Raw genomic sequence first — 23,607 nt, forward strand, 5'->3', positions numbered from 1 at the left:
AAACATGTAGTTCTGTACTATGAGTCAGAGGCTACATCATCATCCGCCAACACCGCTCACCCCTTCAGGCTGATTCCCTGGCTGCTGGAGCTGGACTCCGGCAAAAAAGTGATATAATTACTCATCTAATCTAGGAAAAACAGCTTCAAGTGGAGATACTCTGGAGTGAAATGCGAAGTGTAACACAAGTGGGTTTACCTTCTATGCCTTAAAGATTTAGAGGATCCATACTCCTAAATATTTAGATGTTGCATTGCTTTTCTCCACAAGTTTTTGTTTGATATAGAATGACACAAGGTTTCAGAAAATATATTGAAAACTACTAGAATAGCTTTGTCTATGCCAAAAAAGGGGGGAGGGGGAGAAAGAACACGTCCTGATAGGGTGGGGGTTTCCCCTGAAGGAACTGACTGTTCACACAGCTCCTTCCTGCTGTGGAGAAAATGAGTGGTTTTTTTTTTTTTTTTTTTTTTTTCTGTCTTTCTTTCTTTTTTAATAGGAAGAGAAAAAACACTTTCTACTTTCTAGGGCCAAAAAATTGAGAGTCTTTGTGGTGAATGTGGCCAAAGACTTCTCTTAGCAACGTGGTTGGAGGAATAACTGGTTCTCTGACACATGAAAGTGATTGGGAAACTTGTAGTGCCCCTCAGTTAAGGTCAAGGTACTTTAAGTTCAGAGTTACCACTGCTTTGGCCAATCTGCCTCTTCCTGATAATTAAGGCCAATTACTCCCACGAGGATGAAGACTCCTTTCCTCTCCTGCTGTCGGTGATGTGCTGGGAAATGTTGAAGAGCCAACTTTGGGAGCAGGACTGTGAAGGTTAGATTTGTAATGCTTGAAATTTCCACCTTGCCTAATTTCAAGCTGCTAATGCAAAATTACATGTTGAGAAGGAAGGCACACAAATTAACTCCGGAAGCCAGTGTGAGCCTACTGGTCTCCTCACAGGAAAAGCCAGAAATGATAGAGCAGCAACTGTAGCTTAACACTCAATGGGAACAAGTCTGTGCTCCATTGTAGCTGCGTTTCTTGAGAACTATGATTTCTGCACCCACAGGATTGAATTTCCAGGGACAAATTCTGGGATGATGGTAGGCTGGGCTGCTCCTACTTCTAATCTTTGGTTCCTGAGCCTATATGCTCTAATTTGGGACACAGCACCATATGAAGTTTATTGATTTAAGGTATATATGTCATCCTGGAAGACACTCCCCTATTCCTGCAGGATCTTATCTTTAAGTCTGTACTTTAAGGGTTTTGTCAAAAGGTTATTCCATTGATGTATCCTGCTGTCAGTTTATTTGATAGAATCAGTGTATACCTTGTTCAAATGCCCACTGCTTCGTCTCCTTTGCCATAAATTGGTGTTGAAGAGAGCCTTAATATTCCTCTCAGCTGGACTAAATTTTAGATAGACTTCAAATCCTTGTGGCTCAGATGGTAAAGGATCCACCTGCAATGCAGGAGACCTGGGTTCAATCCCTGGGTTGGGAAGATCCCCTGGGGAAGGGAATGGGCTGCCTACTCCAATATTCTGGCCTGGAAATTCCATGGACAGAGGAGCCTGGTGGGCTACATGGGGTCACAAAGAGTCAGACATGACTGAGCGACTTTCACTTCCCTTCACTTCCAGACTCTAATTTCCCTTTTAGAGAATTTACTTTAGGAAAACTTATAATCTGTCCCTTTGACATGAATATTTTTTTGGCAGCCTCTTACCAATTTTACAACCCCAGAAAGTCATTTTCAAATACTCAGAGCCATTCCTTTGAAGCGTAAAGGACCCCTATCTCCCAGATTCTGTGGGAAGGTAGAATCTTAACTTCTATGCATGCCAGTTAACAAACACAGATGACTAATCAGAGAAAATCTTTTGTAAATTCAGAAATAACTCAATGTGTTTGACACATCCCATTGACCAATCTAAATGCTCCACCCCATTAATACCATCCAATACTTTTCCACTAACTCATCCTAACATTTAAAATCCCTCCTGTCTTCTATTTTGACAGAGAATTAAGGCCAGGCTTTGGCTTCTCTCCTCATTGCAATATCCTTGATTAAGTCTTTCTTGACTCTTTAACTTTGTTCAGTTTAATTTTTGCTATTGCAGTGGGTCTCTTTGTTCTGGGTGATATTTTCTGAAATGTGGAGGTGGCCCTAATACTTTAAACTTTCATATATTGGGGCTAGCTGAGGCCCTAGACACAGGAAAGACAGACAATACGGGCACAAAGGTAAATCCTTTCTCCTTCCAGGATAGAGTGAATTGGATGTAAGTCAGTTTGCCACCAGTAATCTGGTACTTGCCTTAAGTGTTGATACTGTAGTTGGGTTTCACCTTTTGTCTCTGTGATGAGCACATTAGATGTTGAGCAGTTGTAGGACTTATCTTGGCTTTATGGCTGTTGACTCCATACTTGCCTTCATCACAGCCATCTGTTCAGTTCAGTTCAGTCACTCTGTGGTGTCCGACTCTTTGTGACCCCATGAATCGAAGCACGCCAGGCCTCCCTGTCCCTCACCAACTCTCAGAGTTCACTCAGACTCACGTCCATCGAGTCAGTGATGCCATCCAGCCATCTCATCCTCTGTCGTCCCCTTCTCCTCCTGCCCCCAATCCCTCCCAGCATCAGAGTCTTTTCCAATGAGTCAACACTTGGCATGAGGTGGCCAAAGTACTGGAGTTTCAGCTTCAGCATTATTCCCTCCAAAGAAATCCCAGGACTGATCTCCTTCAGAATGGACTGGTTGGATCTCCTTGCAGTCCAAGGGACTCTCAAGAGTCTTCTTCAATACCACAGTTCAAAAGCATCAATTCTTCGGCGTTCAGCCTTCTTCACAGTCCAACTCTCACATCCATACATGACCACAGGAAAAACCATAGCCTTGACTAGACAAACCGTGGTTGGCAAAGTAATGTCTCTGCTTTTGAATATGCTATCTAGGTTGGTCATAACTTTCCTTCCAAGGAGTAAGTGTCTTTTAATCTCATGGCTGCAGTCACCATCTGCAGTGATTTTGGAGCCCCCCAAAATAAAGTCTGACTCTGTTTCCACTGTTTCCCCATCTGTTTCCCATGAAGTGATGGGACCGGATGCCATGATCTTCGTTTTCTGAATGTTGAGCTTTAAGCCAACTTTTTCACTCTCCTCTTTCACTTTCATCAAGAGGCTTTTTAGTTCCTCTTCACTATCTGCCATAAGGGTGATGTCATCTGCATATCTGAGGTTATTGATAATTCTCCTGGCAATCTTGATTCCAGCTTGTGCTTCTTCCAATCCTGCATTTCTCATGATGTACTCTGTATATATGTGTACTCAGCTATCATGGTTACATAAATGCATTAGGAGAGTACTGGGGAAGTTGACAGCAAAATCATGTTGCGTTCAGTTGGTTGACTCGTTTTGTCTGTGTAGTGGTTTAACGTCCCTTAGCGATAGCTGAACTCTAGTAGGCATTAACATGTGATACTGAGACCCTTGTACTTGGTTCTCCCTCAGATAGGTACATTCACAGATATTTCTTCCACCAATTTTTCTTCTAGGTATCTGACTCACCAACAAAGCCCTTTTCCAGGGCTAATGAATCTGTATTTATTCTTACCAGAGGATACTCCTCTTTCCATACAAAATTGATAACTAGAGGCAGTGACTTTCTCTCTCTCTCTGTGTCTCTATATATATATACATATACACATATTTCATAAATTCTGTGAAGATTTTGAGATCATTTTATTTCTTGTTTCTCACTTTGCATATATATACACACACATATATAGAACATTATATGTATATAATACAACACTTTGCAGATATATATAGAAAGAGATAGGTAGATAGAGGAAGAGAGAAAGATTTATTCTGAGGTATTGATTCCCCTAATTGTGGTGACTGGTAGGTCCAAAATCCACAGAACAGGCAAAAAGTCGTCGCAGTCTTGAGTCTGAAATCCAGAGGGGAAGCCAGCAGTCTGGGAACTTGGATAGGATTTCTACATTACAATTTTGAGGCAGAACCTTTTTTCTCTGAAAAACCTGTTTTTTCTCTTAAGCACTTCAAGTCTTTGGATGAGTCACATACACATTATGGAAAAATGCCCTTTTCTTAAAGGCAATTATTTTCAATGTAAAATAGTTTCATAGCAACATCTAGAATAGTGTTTAACCAAACAACTTGGCACCAGAGCATAGCCAAGTTGACACATAAGATTAGCCATCATAGTATTTATCTCTTTGTAGTGGAAGAAAGGATTCTATTTATTTTTAAAACTTTTATACTTTTAATTTTTGTGTTTTCCACAGTTTCTAAAATGTACATGGAATAACTTCTAATTTTAAAAGCTCAGTAAGCATTGTTTTTAAAATATGGATGTATGTATCATCTTAAATATCTTAAAGCAGAAGAAAATATGTAGCAATGAATGAAATATCAAAATTTGTAGAAAACAAGGAAACCGAGAATCAACTAATTTTAAATAGAAATAGTATTTTAATGAATACCAGAAACCAAGTTTATTCCCACAATTTTCAGTAGTAAATCATGTATGATGTGATGTTCTTCGAGTTGTTGTCTGGCATTACGAACAGAATTTCTCTCTGTTGAAAGACTGATAAAAATTATATTGTGTACTCAATAGAAAGCAGTGTAATTAAGCAGAATATTATTAGACTATTTCTATAATAATGGAATTATAATCTGTCCCATTTTTCACCCATTCTAAAATGATGTGCTAGTTTTCTCCAAAAATGTGTTGTTAAAAAAATCAGAAACAGATTAAAGTCTGGGAAGCTCTCATCCCCACCAACTCATTTCCCATTAGTTTTATCATGGAGAAATTTAGCCCATGAAGGGTGTGTCAAAGTGTTTCATGGAAGAACTCTGAGATTCTATGAGGTCATTATTTTATTGCCATTTTCAGAGTCATAAAAATATGGCTTATAATAAAAGGAAGTCTTGTAAGAATGACAGCTTTTAAACACCTCATAACTATCAGCTTCAGTACAAGCTTTACTATCATCTTCAGAGCGTATGTAACTTTTAGTCCGACGTGTTACAGTGTTCTTTTAGCCACTTGCCCAACTAATAAATTTTTATGCTCTTCTTCCACTCTGTTATAATTCTTTCAGGTAGATTTGTTTGTTCTCTGGAGTACAGTCTTCATGTCTTTGGATAACACTCAGTTTTAACAGCTGGTTCCTCTTTTTAACAATGAATGACAAATTCCTTACATGTAACAGCAGTTGTCCTGAAAAGGAATGTTCCAGAGATCTTACCATATTCTCTTCTTTGTCTTTTTTTTTTCTTCCAATTTTCTTAGGCAGTATGGTTTCTAGGAAAGTTATGACCAACCTAGATAGCATATTGAAAAGCAGAGACATTACTTTGCCAACAAAGGTCAGTCTAGTCAAGGCTATGGTTTTTCCTGTGGTCATGTATGGATGTGAGAGTTGGACTGTGAAGAAGGCTGAGCGCTGAAGAATTGATGCTTTTGAACTGTGGTGTTGGAGAAGACTCTTGAGAGTCCCTTGGACTGCAAGGAGATCCAACCAGTCCATTCTGAAGGAGATCAGCCCTGGGATTTCTTTGGAAGGAATGATGCTGAAGCTGAAACTCCAGTACTTTGGCCACCTCATGCGAAGAGTTGACTCATTGGAAAAGACTCTGATGCTAGGAGGGATTGGGGGCAGGAGGAGAAGGGGACGACAGAGGATGAGATGGCTGGATGGCATCACTGACTCGATGGCCATGAGTCTCAGTGAACTCCGGGAGTTGGTGATGGACAGGGAGGCCTGGCGTGCTGCGATTCATGGGGGTCGCAAAAGTTGGACATGACTGGGCAACTGATCTGATCTGATATGATCTGATGGTTTCTGGGATAGATCAAGTTAAAAAATGAATTGTTTTTTTGGTTTGTTTTCATTTTATTTATTTTTTAAATTTAAATTTATTTATTTTAATTGGAGGCTAATTACTTTACAATATTTTATTGGTTCTGCCACATATCAACATGAATCTGCCACGGGCATACACAGGTTCCCCATCCTGAAATCCCCCTCCCACATCCCTCCCCATACCATCAAAAGTACCAAATCTTCATTCCACAAAGAATGGAAACACTGATGAATTAAATGAAAAAGCTTTCTTTGAAATGTTTTTTAAGACAATTTAGCTGAAAACAAGCTGATCTCTTGAACTTGATGAACTTATACTCAAAGTTTCCTGTATTGCCTTACCATTAAATTGAAAATGTTGGCTATTTATACCTTCTTAAAATCACAATTTTGGGAAATTTATTTTTGATGTGAAAAATGACTTTGCTGATCTTATTTAGTTGGGAAAAAAAAAAAAAAAAGTGAAGTCGCTCAGTCATGTCCAACCCTTTGCGACCCCATGGACTGTAGCCTACCAGGCTCCTCTGTCCTTGGGATTTTCCAAGCAAGAATACTGGAGTGGGTTGCCATTTCCTTCTCCAGAAGATCTTCCTGACCCAGGGATTGAACCCCGGCCTCCCACATTGTAGTCTGAGCCACCATGGAAGTTTCTTATTTATGCATACACACACACACACACACACACACATATTTCCTTCATTTTTCTGTGATGGGGTGGGCTAGTTAAAACTGTAGGCTCTTAAAATACAGAAGCCATGATGTAAAAATTTTTTCCAATGTCACAGTGGTCCTGCAGAATTCTTAGTAATTCTAGAATTCTAGGATCTAATGATGAAAGTCAAAAACAAATTAGCTGGAGCTACAATAAGGCCTCTGGAGTTAAAAAACTCATTTTAAACTAGTACACACAGTATATACAAAGGCAATTGGGTATTACAAGAAAGTTTACGGTGCTTACATATAGAACCACAATTTTATGTTATATTAGCCAGTGAAGCCTTTAAGTATGATCATAATAACAGATGTCATACTTAAAGATGCAAGTCAGATGCAAGTCAAAGAAACCATTTCCAACATGGAGTCAGGATTGGCTTCCTCCTTGCAACAGTGTAACTATTAAAACAGTGTTATTGAACAATATTTAGGGGGGTATAGCTTTTGTTCTTGGAGAAGGAAATGGCAACCCACTCCAGTGTTCTTGCCTGGAGAATCCCAGGGACGGGGGAGCCTGACGGGCTGCCTTCTATGGGGTCGCACAGAGTCGGACATGACTGAAGCAACTTAGCAGCAGCAGACTTCATAAAGTCTGTGATTATTTTGAGATCATTTAATTCCTTGGTTCTCAACAAGAATACAAAACTTTGTGTGTGTGTGTCACAATCAATTTGTAGTTCTCAAAAAATTTACTTTCTTATGCACTAGATTCAAAATTATCATTGTAACAGTGATTTATCACATATTATGCCAAATGTGAGCAGAAAAGAACAAAATACAATGACAGGTAGCATTTCAGGAATTTCATTTAACCTTCTACAAGGTGTATTAAAAAAAATATTGAGGGGGAGAGAATTACCTGTTGAGTGTGTTATAGTGAGGCAAGAGGTGGGATCAAGATAGCAGAGTAGTAGGTCAGACTGTAAAGAATCTGCCTGCAATGCAGGAGTTCTGTGATTTATCTCCAGATTGGGAAGATACCCAGAAGAAGGGAATGACTACCCACTTCAGTATTCTTGCCTGGAGGAGTCCATGGTGGGCTACAGTTCATGGGGTTTCAGAGTCAGACACGACTGAGTGACTAACACAACTAATACCCTGAACTCACGTCCATCCATGAACACAACAAAACCACAACCACAGTTAGAACCACTTGCTCCAAGAATGACATGAAGACCAGCAGAATTCATCTACAATAAAACATATAAAGAAAGAACCAGAAGGAGTCTGGTAGGGCAGGAGGACAAGCAATTTAGTTGGCACCCACACATTTAGTGGGAGACTCAGAAGAGAAAGAGGATACTGCAGGCTCAGGAATCAGCTCTGGAGAATAAAGTTTAAACCCTACATTGGGAACCCCAGCCCTGGGATTCAGCATTGGGAAGATGAGCCCCCTCGTCTGGTCTGGAAGCCAGTGGGACTTACTGAAGGGCTGTAGGAAACTGAGACTTTCCTCTTGAAGAGCACATGGGTGGACCTGCTTGTTCCCGGTCCCAGCACAGAAGCCGAAGACTGAAAACTGTCTGGGGCTCTTGCTGTCCTACCAATACTGCCCTGGCATGGCCCCCAGGCTGCCCCAGGTTCTGACTCCAGCTTCTCCAGCTCCAGACCTACACCTTGTGAAGGTAGCAACTGCCACAGAAAGAACCCAAGGCTTACTCCAGGCTGCTGTTTCAGACCCTCTAGCTCCAGTCCTGTCTCTGGTCAAGTCCAGGGAGAAGCTGGACTGTGACTCTAGCACCTCATGCCCCGGATTCACACCCTCAACCAAAGTGGCAGCCACCACTGAGCCAGGGAGAGGCCACAGTTAATTTTGACTACAAAGGAGCACTCTGGACCAGAGCTCCAGCCCCTCCAGCATTAATCCCAGCCTTGACCAAGGCAGTGACCTCCGTTGCACCAGGGGAGAAGCCTCAGGTCACATCAGCCTTGGATCTGGTCCCTCCAGCTCCAACTCGACTGCCTGCCAAGGCAGGGGTCCCCACGGCCTCTAAGGATGGTCCATGCTTGCTTCAGGTGCAGCTCTCCAGTCAAAGTCACTGGGCACACACAAACTGCATGGGGATGCTCTCAGGGAAAGGCACATCTGCTACACTGAAATAGGTTACTGTTTCATCTGATTTCATAGAGACAGAGAAGTCAGACAGGAAGAGGAGACAGAGGAATGTGTTCCAAATGACCAAAAAAAAAAAAAGAAAGAAATTTACCTGATAAAAAGTTTTTAAAAAATACTCATAAAATGCTAACTGAACTAAAGGAAAACAATTAAGGAACACAATTAGAGAGTCAACAACGAACTAGAAAATATAAAAAAGAACCAATCAGAGATGAATAATACAATAACTGAAATAACTCAATGAATTTAACAGCAGATTAGATGATACAGAAGAATGTATAAGAGACTTAGAATAATGGAAAACATCTAATCTGAATAATAAAGTTAAAAAAAATAAGAATAGTTTAAAGGACCTCTGAGACAATGTCAAGTGTGCTAACTTTTGACTCATAGGGATCTCACAAAGAAAAGAGAGACAGTAAGGGTCAAAGGATATATTTGAAGAAATAATGGTTGAAATTTTTCCTAACCTGAAGGAAATACATGCAGGTCCAAGAAGCACAAAGTGTTCCAAGCAAGATAAACCCAAAGAGACTGACACCAAGGCATATCATAATTAAAAAGACAAAAGTTAAAAGATAAAAAGACAGTTTTAAATGTCCCAAAATAAAACCAAAGAATCATATCCCAGGGAAATTCCAAAAGTTTATCAGCTGATTTTTCAGCAGAAACTTTGCAAGCCAGATGGAGTGGCATGATATATTTAAGGTGTTTAAAGGAAAGGAAAAACAAACAAACAAAAAACTAGAACCGAGTATATTCTACCTAACAGGATTAGTATTCAGAGTAGGAGTCATAGGGTTTCCCCACACAAGAAAAAACTAAAAGAGCTTATCACCATTAAACAGACTTTACAAGAAATGTTAAAGTGTCATCTTTAAGGGAAAAAAAAAAAAACTGTAAGATTATGAAAAGAAATAATAAAATACGTAAAAGAAAAAATGTTCACTGTTTAAAATAAATGTGCATTAAAGACAGTGGCTATGGTTTTTCCAGTGGTCATGTATGGATGTGAGAGTTGGACTGTGAAGAAGGCTGAGCGCTGAAGAATTGATGCTTTTGAACTGTGGTGTTGGAGAAGACTCTTGAGTCCCTTGGTCTGCAAGGAGATCCAACCAGTCCATTCTAAAGGAGACCAGCCCTGGGATTTCTTTGGAAGGAATGATGCTAAAGCTGAAACTCCAGTACTTTGGCCACCTCATGCAAAGAGTTGACTCAATGGAAAAGACTCTGATGCTGGGAGGGATTGGGGGCAAAAGGAGAAGGGGACGACAGAGGATAAGATGGCTGGATGGCATCACTGACTTGATGGACATGAGTCTAAGTGAACTACGGGAGTTGGTGATGGACAGGGAGGCCTGGCGTGCTGCAATTCATGGGGTCGCAAAGAGTCGGACACGACTGAGCGACTGAACTGAACTGAATTGAACTGAAAGACAGTGGAACACCCAGTTAAGCTAGTGCAAAGATTAAAAGATAAAAGAGACAAAAAAGAAAAAAATCAACTTTAACTACACTAAAGAGTTAAGGGATAAACATAAAGCTATCAAATGTGACAATATATAAAACGTGGTGGAGGGAGAGTAAAAAATGCAGAACTTCAAGAACATGCTTGAACTTAAACGACTATCAGTTTAAAACAAGTAGATAAAATAGGTTGGTATCAATAAACTTTATGGAAACCAAAAAACAAAAGCTCTAATAGATGCATAAAAAGAAAGACAGAAAAGAATTAAAACATAATGTTAAGGAAAATCACCAACCACAGGGGAAAGGTTAAAAAAAGTAGACAGAAACAGAAAAGAGACAGAAAAGCAATTAAAAAACAAGTAACAAAATGGAAACAGTACGTACATTTCAAAAATGTTTAAATTTAATATCTTTTGAATATACTTTAGATATATATGGGCTACATGCTCCAATCTAAAGATTGGATTAAAGATCTAAAGGTAAGACCAGAAACTATAAAACTCCTAGAGGAGAGCCTAGGCAAACACTCCGACATACATCACAGCAGCATCCTCTGTGACCCACCTCCCAGAATATTGGAAATAAAAGCAAAAATAAACAAATGAGACCTAATTAAAATTAAAAGCTTCTGCACAACAAAGGAAACTATAAGCAAGGTGAAAAGACAGCCTTCAGAATGGGAGAAAATAATAGCAAATGAAGCGACTGACAAAGAACTAATCTCAAAAATATACAAGCAACTCCTGCAGCTTCCAGAACAATAAACGACCCAATCAAAATATGGGCCAAAGAACTAAACAGACATTTCTCCAAAGAAGACATACAGATGGCTAACAAACACATGAAAAGATGCTCAACATCACTCATTATCAGAGAAATGCAAATCAAAACCACAATGAGGTACCATTTCACGCTAGTCAGAATGGCTGCGATCCAAAAGTCTACAAGCAATAAATGCTGGAGAGGATGTGGAGAAAAGGGAACCCTCTTACACTGTTGGTGGGAATGCAAACTAGTACAGCCACTATGGAGAACAGTGTGGAGATTCCTTAAAAAACTGGAAATAAATTGCCATATGACCCAGCAATCCCACTGCTGGGCATACACACCGAGGAAACCAGAATTGAAAGAGACATGTGTACCCCAATGTTCATCACAGCACTGTTTATAATAAATAGCCAGGACATGGAAGCAACCTAGATGTCCATCAGCAGATGAATGGATAAGAAACTGTGGTACATATACACAATGGAGTATTACTCAGCCATTAAAAAGAATACATTTGAATCAGTTCTAATGAGGTGGATGAAACTGGAGCCTATTATACAGAGTGAAGTAAGTCAGTAAGAAAAACACCAATACAGTATTGGTGGGAGAAATATCAATAACCTCAGATATGCAGATGACACCACCCTAATGGCAGAAAGTGAAGATGAACTAAAAAGCCTCTTGATGAAAGTGAAAGAGGAGAGTGAAAAAGTTGGCTTAAAGCTCAACATTCAGAAAATTAAGATCATGGCATCTGGTCCCATAGCTTTATGGGAAATAGATGTGGAAACAGTGGAAACAGTGTGAGACTTTTTTGGGGGGAGGGGGGTCCAAAATCACTGCAGATGGTGATTGCAGCCATGAAATTAAAAGATGCTTACTCCTTGGAAGGAAAGTTATGACCAACCTAGATAGCATATTCAAAAGCAGAGATATTATTTTGCCATCAAAGGGCCGTCTAGTCAAGGCTATGGTTTTTCCAGTGGTCATGTATGAATGTAAGAGTTGGACTGTGAAGAAAGCTGAGCACCAAAGAACTGATGCTTTTGAACTGTGGTGTTGGAAAAGACTCTTGAGAATCCCTTGGACTGCAAAGAGATCCAACCAGTCCATTCTGACGGAGATCAGCCCTGGGATTTCTATGGAAGGAAATACGTTGAAGCTGAAACTCCAATACTTTGGCCACCTCATGTGAAGAGTTGAATCATTGGAAAAGACTCTGATGCTGAGAAGGATTGGGGGCAGGAGGAAAAGGGAACAACAGAGGATGAGATGGCTGGATGGCATCACTTACTTGATGGACATGAGTTTAAGTGAACTCTGGGAGTTGGTGATGGACAGGGAGGCCTGGTGTGCTGTGATTCATGGGGTCACAAAGACTCAGACATGACTGAGCAACTGAACTGAACTGAAATATATAATATATATGATATGGTATATTATATATTTTAAAATTGAGTGTATTATATATAGAATAAATATATAATATATAATATATATAATATATAATTATACACTATATATATCTTAGATATATATTATGTATCTATATTATATATCATATATTATATATCTATATTATATACTAAATATTTTCTTATATATAATACATTATATATTATATTATAAAATATATGATATAAAATGTATTTTAATATAAACACATATAAAATTATATAAATATATAAATTATTATATTCTAATATATTTATATTATACTATATTATATATATTTAATATATAACACATATGATAATATGTAATATATAATATTTATAATATAAATATATATTAAAATATATATGTAAAATATATATAAAAATGTATATAACATATAATATAATATTAAATTATAATATATATGTTATGTTATATCATTATTTCATAAAATATTATATAATATATATAATATATACTATAATTCTTTATAATTATAACTATAATATAGTATAATTATATTCATATTAATAATTCATAGTTATAATAATATAATTATAAGTATATTATAAAAAAGAAAAAGAAACCACTCATTTTCTACACAGCAGGAAGGAGCTGTGGGAACAGTCAGTTCCTTCAAGGGAAACCCCCACTCTCAGTATCAGGATATCTTTCTCCCCACCCCCCCTTTTTTGGCATAGACAAAGCTATTGTAATAGTTTTCAATATATTTCCTGAAACCTTGTGTCATTCTGTATCAAATAAAAACTTGTGGAGAAAAAGATTGCGATATTTAAATAGTTAGGAGTGACGTGAACGTGAATGTGAAGTCGCTCAGTCGTGTGCGACTCTTTGCGACCCATGGACCCTACCAGGCTCCTCTGTCCATGGGATTTTTCCAGGCAATAGTACTGGAGTGGATTGCCATTTCCTTCTCCAAGTGATCTTCCCAACCCAGGGATCGAACCCGGGTCTCCCGCATCGTAGACAGACGCTTTACCGTCTGAACCACCAGGGAAGTCCATTTAGGAATGTAGATCCTCCAGTTCTTTATTTCATAATTATGTTATATTTTTACATAACATAATATAATATAAAAATATAATATAAAGTTTTTAATTTTAATGAAGTCCAGCATACCAATTATTTCTTTCATGGAGTATATCTTGGTGTTGTATCTAAAAAACCCGCCATGCCATAGGAGTTTTATAATTTTGCATTTTATTTTTAGTTCTGTATTCCATTTTGAGTTATCTGTTGTGAAAGGTCTGTGTCTAGATTCGTATCTTTTGCATGTGTGTGTTCAGTTATTCTACACCATTTGTTGAGAGCCTGTCTACTCCATGGTATTGTCTTTGCTCCCTTGCAACGCATCTGTTAACCATTTACATGGATAGTTTCTGGGATCCCTACCTTTCATTGATCTTTTTGTCTGTTCTTCCACCCAAACTACAGTCTTTATTACTGTAGCTTTACAGTAACTCTTAGGTGTTATCATTCTTCAAACTGTGCTCTTAACATTAAATATTACATTGATTATTCCAGGTCTTTCAACTCAAAAATTTTAAATGCTATCTTTTTTAATCACAATTAATGTAATGAAAAATCCCCTTCACTACCTAAAATGCAGCTCTTAGATGTCATTACAAATATAATGGTTGCTCTCCCATTTTAAGTGGAGATCCAAATTTTATCTCTATTTGGTGGGGTCCTGTTTGCTAATTAGAAAATTTCTTTTTTTAAAAAACACAATTCATTATTAACATTTCTAGCTTCATTACTGGGAAAGGCACATTTTTGCAGTAGTGAATGGAGTGGCAATAGGATTAACATTTTAGCTTTTATTTGTAAATCAGATCCTGAAATTCCTAGATCTGGTGAGAAAGCAGGACCTTGCATATATATTTGAGGGCAGAAATCGATTCCATATGCCTAGGATATAAATGATCAACTTTGAATGCAAAGAACTTCAGGTGAAGTCTTCACAAGGTGTAATTTAAAGAGCATTTTTAGCTTCCTAATTACCTTATTGAACCTTTAACTTCTTTCTTAAGTAAAGATACTTTCACATTACAAATGGCTTTCATTAGGAGGCATGTCTTTTTTTTTTTTTTTTTTTCTGTACTTGGGAAAAAACAGTATTCTGAGTAAACTGGCAGGAAAGAGAATATGGAAAATTATTCTACTGATGGATGAGTCAAGACCTTGGCTTTATGTAGCTGATTTATCTAAGAACTTGAAAACTGTACAAAAATCTTTAATAATCTGTTTAACTTGTCATTAATTTCTGAAATTCCACTTTTGCTCATCTGTGTTTTTTCTAGTTCATAATCTCTACATTCCAGTGTCTTCTTTCTTCTGTGTTACTGCTAATTTTAATTTTTCATATATTCTTATATTCCTAAAGAAAAAAAATTTCAATTTGCCATGTGTTTCCATGGCAAGTCCATTACACTAAAGAATAAACAAGAATATTAAGAAACATGATAGCTAGTGTAAAATTGATGAAATACTAGGTATCTCTTTAGATCAAACAAAAATTGCCCAAATGGACTTACTGGAATATGGTAGGACAGAGAAGATTTAAAAAGATATTTGGGGACTGTGAGGCACTTGAGAGAAGTGTTCAATTCAGTTCAGTTGCTCAGTCATGTCCGACTCTTTGCAACCCCGTGAATCACAGCACGCCGGGCCTCCCTGTCCATCATGAACTCCCAGATTTCACTCAAACTCATGTCCATTGAGTTGGTGATGCCATCCAACCATCTCATCCTCTGTCATCCCCTTCTCCTCTTGCCTTCAATCTTTCCTGGCATCAGGGTTTTTTCAAATGAGTCAGTTCTTCACATCAGGTGGCCAAAATATTGTAATTTCAGCTTTAGCATCAATCCTTCCAATGAATATTCAGGACCGATTTCCTTTAGGATGGACTGATTGGATCTCCTTGCAGTCCGAGGGATTCTCCAACATCACAGTTCAAAAGCATTAATTCTTCGGCACTCAGCGTTCTTCACGGTTCAACTCTCACATCCATACATGACCACTGGAAAAACCATAGCCTTGACTAGATGGACCATTGTTGGCAAAGTAATGTCTCTGCTTTTGAATATAAATTTAATATTTTATGTTATATTATATATTATTATAATATATAATATATATTATATACCATTTAAAATATAAATGGTCATAAATTTCCTTCCAAGGAGTAAGCGTCTTTTAATTTCATGGCTGAAATCACCATCTGCAGTGATTTTGGAGCCCAAAAAAGTAAAGTCTGCCACCATTTCCACTGTTACCCCATCTATTTGCCATGAAGTAATGGGACTGGATGCCATGATATTAGTTTTCTGAATGTTGAGTTTTAACATCACTTTCCTCTTTCACTTTTGTCAAGAGGCTCTTTAGTTCTTCACTGTCTGCCATAAGGGTGATATAATCTGCATACATGAGGTTACTGATATTTCTCCCAGCAATCTTGATTCCAGCTTGTGCTTCATCTAGCCCAGCATTGCTCATGATGTACTCTGCATATAAGTTAAATAAGCAGGGTGACAATATACAGCCTTGACATATTCCTTTTCCAATTTGGAACCAGTCTGTTGTTCCATGTCCAGTTCTAACTGTTGCTTCCTGACCTGCATATTGGTTTCTCAAGAGGCAGGTCAGGTGGTCTGGTATTCCCATCTCTTTCAGAATTTTTCACAGTTTGTTGTGATCTACACAGTCAAAGGCTTTGGCATAGTCAATAAAGCAGAAATAGATGTTTTTCTGAAACTCTCTTGCTTTTTTGATGATCCAGTGGATGTTGGCAATTTGATCTCTGGTTCCTCTGCCTTTTCTAAAACCAGCTTGAACATCTGGAAGTTCACGGTTCATGTATTGCTGAAGCCTGGATTGGAGAATTTTGAGCATTGCTTTGCTGGTGTGTGAGATGAGTGGAATTGTGCAGTAGTTTGAACATACTTTGGCATTGCCATTCATTGGGATTGGAATGAAAACTGACCTTTTTCAGTTCTGTGGCCACTGCTGTTTTCCAAATTTGCTGGCATATTGAGTGTAGCACTTTCAGAGCATCATCTTTTAGGATTTGAAATAGCTCAACTGGAATTCCATCACCTCCAATAGCTTTATTCATTGTGATGCTTCCTAGGGCCCACTTGACTTCACATTCCAGGATGCCTGGCTTTAGGTAAGTGATCACACCGTCATGATTATCTTGGTTGTAAAGGTACAGTTCTTCTCTGTATTCTTGCCACCTCTTCTTAATATCTTCTGCTTCTGATAGGTCCATACCATTTCTGTCCTTTATTGAGCCCATCTTTGCATGACATGTTCTCTTGGTATCTCTAATTTTCTTCAAGAGATCTCTAGTCTTTCTCATTCTATTGTTTCCCTCTACTTCTTTGCACTGATCACTGAGAGGAGGGCATTAACAAAATTTTGAATTTAGGCAGCTTCTTCTATGCACACTCCAGCCTTAAACATTCTTTACCAATCTTTAGTTCTCTCTACCCTCACATGCATATGCTGCTGCTGCTAAGTCGCTTCAGTCGTGTCCGACTCTGTGCGACCCCACAGACAGCAGCCCACCAGGCTCTGCCATCCCTAGGATTCTCCAGGCAAGAACACTGGAGTGGGTTGCCATTTCCTTCTCCAATGCATTAAAGTGAAAAGTGAAAGTGAAGTCACTCAGTCCTGTCCCGTGTCCGACTCTTCGTGACCCCATGGACTGAAGCCTACCAGGCTCCTCTGTCCATGGGAGTTTCCAGGCAAGAGTACTGGAGTGGGGTGCCATATTGGTGTAAAAACCCTGTAGTTATTCAGTGCTCTCCTTACATTGGTAATTATTAGCCTCCTTACATTAATTAATGTGTCTGTTAATGCTCCGTGGGAGCTCCAAACCCTTTAGTGGATCATGTTTCACAGCAGCACCTCCTGGTGGATTGTAAGGGTCTTCCAACACTATGATCGCTCTACTTGTTAAGCAAAATGATCCGTCCTGGGTCACATTCTGTGTTCTCCAAATTTCATCGACAAATATATGCTAATTAAAATGTATCCTTCCTTCTTAAAGCATTTAAAAAATTTCCCTCTCTCATTAAAAATTTAAAATTTGTACAAATTTTGCTGAGCCTGCCTAATTTGGGTCCCAACCTCCTCTCTAAATTTATCTTGTACTGCTTGTTCCTTCATCACTTTATTGAGATGTAACTGACATAAAGTAAATGCAGGGATTTAAAACTTTAAATTTGATAGGCTTTATGTCTTTATACACCTGTGGGACTATCAATGTCATTAAGATAATAAACATCTCTCACTTTCTAAAGTTTTTTTTAACTTTCTTTGTCAATCCCTCTCTTTATGGGAAAACAATGATTGGTTATCACTGCAGGTTAGTTTGTACATTCTAGAGTTTTATAAAAGTGCAATAATACAGTGTATAATATTTTTATCTAACTTCTTTAGTATAATTATTTTGATACCCACCCATCCAAGTTGTATATCAATAGCTCACTTTTTATCATTGCTGAGTAGAATTCCATTGCATAAGTATACTGTAATTTATCTGTGCACCTATTGAGGAACAATTTTGCTGATTCCGGCTTTTGTCTATTTCAAATAAAATTGCTATTAATATTTGTGCACAAGGCTTTGTAGAGACATATCTTTTTCTTGGGAGAATACATAAAAGAAAAATAATGGGGGTATGCTTAGCATGTTACCCTGACAAACTGTTTTCCAGAGTGGTTATATCATTTTGGATCTGTACCAGCTGTGCGTGAGAGTTCAATTTTTTTTACAATCTCGCCAGCACTTGATATAGTCAGAGTTTCAAATTTAGACACTGTAATACTTACATAGCAGTATCTTACAGTTTTCTTTTTATTTTCCTTTGCTTTACACTCATGGTGTTGAGCACTTTTTCATGTGCTTGTTTGAAACCCAATATTCTTTGACACTGTGTCTGCTCAAATGTTGGGTCATTTTTTAGATTTTGTTGTCATCATTTTTGTTTGATTTTGAATGTTTTATATTTAATCTGAATACAATTCTTTATTATATCTATGCTTTGCAAAGTTTATTCCCAGTTGTGTTCATTCTCCTATGAGTGTCTTTCAAAGATAAGATGTTTTTAACTTTAATGAAGTCTAGATTATTATTTGTCTTGTATAGCTTTTGTTTTCAATATCATATCTAAGAATTCTTCACCTAATCCAAGGTTACAAACATTTTTTTATGCTTTCTTCTGGAAGTTTCATTATTTTAGCTTTTATACTTCTGTGCTCGGTCATGTCCAATTTTTTGCACCCCTTTGAACTGTAGCCAGTCAGGTTCCTCTGTCCATGGGATTCTCCAGTCAAGAAGACTGGAGCGGGTTGCCATTTCCTCCTCCGAGGGATCTTCCCTACCTAGGGATGGAACCCATATCTCCTAAGTCTCCTGCATTGCAGGTGGATTCTTTACCTGCTGAGCCATTGGAAAAGCTGTCAGATTTTTATGCTTAGGTATATAATCAGTTTTAAGTTAATTTGTTTATCTGGTGCAAGATATTGGTCAAAATTTACCTTTTCCATATGGAATTCAATTATTTTAGTAAATAGTATACTGAAAGTCTCTCTTTATCTACAGAATTGCTTTTTATTTTGTCAAAACCAATTTGTCTATATACATGCGAACATATTTTGGACTCCATACTTAATTCCATTGATCTATTTCTCCATCTTGATGCAAAATATTTTGCTATATTGTTACTTTAATTTTTTTTTGTCTTAAAATCATTTAGTATTAGCTCTCAGACTTTGTTCTTTCTCAAAGGTTTTTTTTTTTTTTTTTTTTTTTCTCTTACTTTAGGTCCTTTGAATTTTACTGTGAGTTTTAGAATGAAGCTTGGAAATTGCCAAAAAAAAAAAAAAATGCTGTCATTTTAAACAGTTTTATTCGTAAAAATTTGCACACCATAAAGTTCACACTTTGTGTGTGTGTGTGATTGAAATATTTTAAATAAATTTATAGAGCTGGGGAACCATCAAAATTCAGTTTTAGAATATGTTCATCAATTCCAAAATATTCCTCTTATCTGTTTGCATTCCATCCCTAATCCATCCCTAAAGAACACCATTTTTCTGTTTTTCTAGGTTTACCCTTTCTGGATGTTTCGTATAAATGGAATCATGCAATGTATGGCTGACATCAAACTTCATTTACTTAGCATAATGTTTTTGAAGTTCTTTCATGTTGTAGCGTGTATCAGTATTTCCTTCCTTTTTATTGGTTAATTATGTTAATTCGATGGATAATCAGATTCACTTTGTCCAATAACATGTTGATGAACATTTAGATTGTTTCCAATTTTTAGCATCTATGAATGTTGCTGAGCATTTGCAGGCAAATCTTTGTGAATGTGTGCTTTAATATCTTAGGAACATCACTAGGAGTGGACTTGGGTGTTACACTAAGTATGTGTTTAACTTTTAAAAAATAGATTTTATTTTTAGAGCAGTTTTAGGTTCAAAGAAAAATTGAGCAAAAGGTATAGTGAATGATAGGATGAATCCCTTATCCTCACAAATGTTCACTACCAATATTCCTTACTACAATGGTACATTTGTTACAATCTATGAACCAAGTTGATACATCATTGTCACCCAAAGTTCATAGTTTATATTGGGTTCCTTCTAAGTGCTGTGCATTATGTGGGTTTTGAGGGATGCATAATGACATGTACTTACCATTGTATAAACATACAGAGAGCCAATGTTTTCAGTGCCCTAAAAATTTCCCGATCTGACTGTTTTCCCTCCTTCTCTCCAATCTCTGGCAGACACTGATCTTTCATTGTCTCCATGATTATTATATTTCAGAACTTCATATAGTTGGAATCACACAGTATCCATTTTTTGGTCTTCTTTCATTTAGTTATATGCAGATAAATTGTCTCCATATCTTTTTGTAACTTGATAAATTATTTTCTTTTATCACCAAATAATATTTGTGTCTGCATGTAACACAGTTTGTTAAATCACTTACCTACTAAAGAACATCTTTATTGCTTCCAAGCTTTGGCACTTATAAATAGAGCTTCTACAAACACCTGCATGCAGAACTTTTTGTGGACATAATAAGTTTTCAGGCCATTTGGATAAATACCAAGGACTGTGGTAGCTAGATTGTATGCTAAAATGTGTTTAATTTTGTATAAAACTACCAAACTGTCTTCCAAAGTGGCTGTACCATTTTTTCATGGCCATCAGCAATGAATGAATTTATTTTACTCCACACTTTTACCAGGATTTGGTGTTTCTGTGTTCCAGCTTTATAATGATAACTCACTGTTTTAATTTCCAACTCACTAATAACAAATCATGTGGAATATCCTTTCATATGCTTAAATGTCTTTTGGTAAGTTGTCTGCTTAGGATTTTGACCATTTTTAATCTATTTTTATTCAGTCTGATTTCACAGGGTCGCAGCTGGAGAAGAATTTTACCTCAGGAAGAACTGTATCTTAAATCTCATTCAGACTGCATTTAGATATGTTGATGACACTTTATATGAATTTATACAGGAATGTGTTAAGACTCCGCTTGCTGTGGGGATAGAATGAATGTGAGAGGACATGTATTTGGTGGGGGAGGAGAGGGATGGAATAGCATGGATGGCATTAAGTCTCTCAAAATGCATATCTTAAAGCCCTAAGACCCAATGTATTATTATTTGCAAACGAAGCCTTTAGGAGATAATTAAAGTTAAATTGAGTCATGAAGCGGGCTCCTAGGATAAGATTAGTGCCCTTATAAGGTACACCAGAAAGCTCACTGTCTTTCTTACCCTCCACGAGTGCATCCTCAGGAATGCCCACGTGTGCACATAGCAAGTTGGCGCCAGTCTACAAGTCAGGAAAGGAGTACATGTAAGAACGATAACCCATTGGTCCCTTTGATCTCAAACTTCTAACCTCCAGAATTATGAGGAAGTAAACTTCTATTGTTTAAGCCATCTGTTGCATGGGACTTCGTTTAGGCAGCCCAAGCTAAGGCACCATTCATTTGTGAGACATTATTTTGCCATAATCAAAGAAAAGACAGATTGATTAAGATCACAGTCCACAATCGTTCTGCTTCTGTTTGCATTAATGAAGACCCTCTTGGTTTCTACAGATGGAATTTCAATGCAAAAAACCACAAACAAGCCATAAACACTTTAATGAAGTGGAAGGATTTTTAATGCAATACAAGAATTGGTTTAGGTAATTGAGAAGTCTAACAGACAGCTGAATCTTGAGGTTAAGAATATTAGAATTCCATCTCAGATCTGTATGACTCTAATGACCTCTACTTGGAGATGGTTTTCCTCTATGTAGAAGCCAGATGGCTACAGGACAAGTCTCATTTCCAGATTTCCTGTTGCGACACAGTATCATCCTTGCTGCCTTCCTTACCCTCCCCTAGTTCACAAGCAAGGGGTCTGAGAGCTATATTTTCTGGAGCTTCTTGTTAGCAGAATTTCCTGTTAGATTCTAACAAGTAGCACATTTTTAGGATGTTTGGAAATCCTAAGAGAAGGGAAAACCATTATTCTACAGCTTGTAGGCAGGTGTGTGGGCAGAAAGAGTTTACACACGTGGGTTTTGCCATTACCTTCCCAACATCCTGTTATAATGGAATCTCCCACATTATTTCTGCAGCATCTGAAATGACTGAAACGATTTCCTGTAAATCCTGCACTTCTGATTTTCTCAAAATCTAACAATGGTCTCTCATGTTTACATTCCAGCCCTTCAAAAGCTGTGTAAGCCTCTAATAACCTGTATTGGAATCTTTACTGCTTGAAATGCCTAGGAAAGCTTCTGTTTTCCTATCAGAATACTGACGGATGCAATAAGCACAGTGCATCCCTTACAGCTGTTGTTCTGAAAGAACAGAAAAAAAGGATCATTTTGCAATATCCGTTCTCAATATTTCCAGGTAAACATTAATTTTTTTCATTAGATTATTTGCCCACATCTGAAAAAAAAAAAGAGTGTGTTTAAACACTGCCTTAGGAAGTACCCCCATAATTACAGCATAGATTGGTCCCCTTGTCTATCACAAGGGTTCCAAACAATGGAAAAGTGAAAGTTTTTGAAAGAAAGGAATAAAAATTGTGTTAGAAGAGTAAGACATCTACAACAGAAGAACTATGCTAGTAAGTATTTTTATTTTTACTGTTTGTAAAAAGTGGAATAAATTGCATTGTCCAATGGAGCTATGTTTACTTGTTGGAGACATATTTCAAAGCTTTATTAGCATTTATCTTTAACAAAGAGCAGTCATGTTCAGTTTAACTCACTGAATTATATCTATCAATTTGCTGAGAGATTAATGAAGGAGAGAAACAGAGTACGAGTTAGAAATAAGAACTCATCTTTCTAACAGAGTTAATTGCTTTTTTACCTTGGCAACTAATTAATACAAATTTCAATCACTTACATAATTATATGTAAAAATTATGTATATAGTACAAACATAATATTTTCTTATGTGTTCCTTTGATAAAGTTTGATTCTTAAGGCCATTTTTAAATATAATACATCGCAAGAAAATTAGAAATAGTAGAATAGCATATGTGCCACACTTTTGTCATTTTATATAATAGAACAGTTTAGACATATAAAATATATAGACATTGTTTTAGTCAGGGTAAACATAAAGAAGTGTTGTATAGACACACAAACAACTGATATAAACGATAGAAGTTTGGGTATCCCTCTTCTATTACTATTACAAAGGAGCTATTACAAATTGGCAGATAGTTCTGGCTTAGAGCCCTTCAGAAGGTTCTAAAATTCGTTCCTGTTTTTGTCTCCACCATGTCTGAAGCTGGACCAATGGCCTGTGCTGGTTGGAGCCCATTGTAAAAGAAAGGAGGTGCGGATCGCGGATAAAGCATACCTTCTCTGTTAATGGTTTGACCTGGAAATCATTTTATTGACTATTGACTTTAGTCACATAGCTACAGCTTACTGCTTGGAATTTGGCGGATGTAGTCTCCATATAATCCTGGCTGAAATTTTACTCTGTGAAGGAAAAGATTAGATTTTTGTGGAAACTAGCCTCATCCAACACAGATATTAATTTGATAAACACTTGGGAACCAGTCATAAAATTAAAGCCCCTGTCTATACTTCTCCAGTACTTTGGCCACCTCATGCAAAGACTTGACTCA

Source organism: Bos indicus x Bos taurus, chromosome 14 (genome assembly GCF_003369695.1).
Source record: "Bos indicus x Bos taurus breed Angus x Brahman F1 hybrid chromosome 14, Bos_hybrid_MaternalHap_v2.0, whole genome shotgun sequence".
Classification (NCBI taxonomy): Eukaryota; Metazoa; Chordata; class Mammalia; order Artiodactyla; family Bovidae; genus Bos; species Bos indicus x Bos taurus.